Raw genomic sequence first — 1678 nt, 5'->3', positions numbered from 1 at the left:
CACTCCCTTGATCCTTATCACCTACGCCTGAGCATTAGCCCTGTCTATAAGACCTCTCCCTATTCCCTAAGGAGTGGGGTACAGTTCATGAGGCACTAGCCTGCTGTATTCCCTCTTTGCCTGGAAAAGGAATAAAGCCACTCTTTTCTTCTCCTCCATAAGTAAATTTTCCTTTCCCAGGATAGCTTTGGGTTCTAACAATGCTTACTGCTTGGGGTTTGGCAGAAAAGGAATGACAGTTTGGCGAATGAGAAAACTAGGACTCAGAGTTATCTAGACACAGTATTTCCACATTACCCACCCCCCTTCCACCCCCAACAATCAGACTCAAGGATTTTAGGGACTGTCTTAGAATTTCTGGAGGAAGAATGAACAGCAAGTGCAAAGATCCTGAGGCAGGAAATGTTTGGCCTCTTTGACCAACGGCAGAAGCTCAGTACCTAAGATGGTGGAAGTGAACTGAGCAGGATGGAAACCAGCAGGAAATAAAATTAGAGTAGTAACAGTGTCAGAGTATATGGGGGTTATCTGGGCAACTATAAGAATATTGGGTTTAACTCTGAATGCAGTGGGGAACCCCTGAGGGCTTTGAGCTACAAGAGAAGCATTATCTGACATATATTTTAAAAAGATCTCTGTCTTCTGTGTGGGGCTTCCCAGGTGGTGCTAGTGGTAAAGAACCCACCTGCCAATGCAGGAGACACAATAGACAAGAGTTTGATCCCTGGGTAGGGAAGATCTCCTGGAGGAGGACATGGAAACCCATTCCAGTATTCTTGCCTGGAGAATCCCATGGACAGAGGAGCCTGGAGGTCTACAGTCCATGGGGTTGCAAAGAACTGGACACAACTGAAGCGACTGAGCACGCACGTCTTTTGTGTGACTCCAAGGAAGCAAAGATAGAATTGGGGAGGATGATTTTAAAAGTTAAGGCAGGAACTTCCCTGGTGGTCCTGTGGCTAAGACTCCCACTCCCAATGCAGAAAGCCCAAGTTCGATCTCTGGTCAGGGAAACTAGATCCCATGTGCTGCAATGAAAATCAAAGATCCTGAGTGCAATGAAAATCAAAGAACTGGAGCAGCCAAATAAATAAAAGAAATTATTTTTTAAAAAAGAAAGTTAAGTCAATAATCCTGATGACAGATGGAAATGTCTGAACAAGCATGTCAGGGGAGAATAGAAAGAGTGGGACACCATTTGCAAAAAGTATGTGCTTGATTGCATGTACTCCCCCTTCACCAAAATAACATCTATACTGACATTTCCCCCGCCTCTTTGGAGCATTTTCTCAGAGCTATCTGAGGAGCTGTCTCCCAGGCTACAGTCCTCATTTTGCTCCAAATAAAATTTAACTCACAAGTCTCACTCTGTGCTTTTTATTTTTTTTAAGCCAGCACTCTATCTCCTTCTATCTCCCTGGACCCTTTAGGACCTGTGACTAATGAACCTGTGTTTTCAAGTTCCCTGATGATCATTGATGAAGTGCTTCTTGGAATTGTCAACAAAACAATTAATTAGTAGTCAATCCAAGAACGAAATATAGATTTTATTCTAGCCAAGCTAAGGGTTATCCATATAACCTGGGAGAGAGTCTTTTAGAAAGCCCTGAGGACTTTTCCATTGGTTAGAGATCAAAGCACAGTTATATACTTTTTTTCCAGGAAAAGAAAAGAAAAA

The sequence above is a fragment of the Cervus canadensis genome, chromosome 4 (assembly GCF_019320065.1).
Source record: "Cervus canadensis isolate Bull #8, Minnesota chromosome 4, ASM1932006v1, whole genome shotgun sequence".
In the NCBI taxonomy this organism is placed as follows: Eukaryota; Metazoa; Chordata; class Mammalia; order Artiodactyla; family Cervidae; genus Cervus; species Cervus canadensis.
This window is presented reverse-complemented; position numbering follows the sequence as displayed.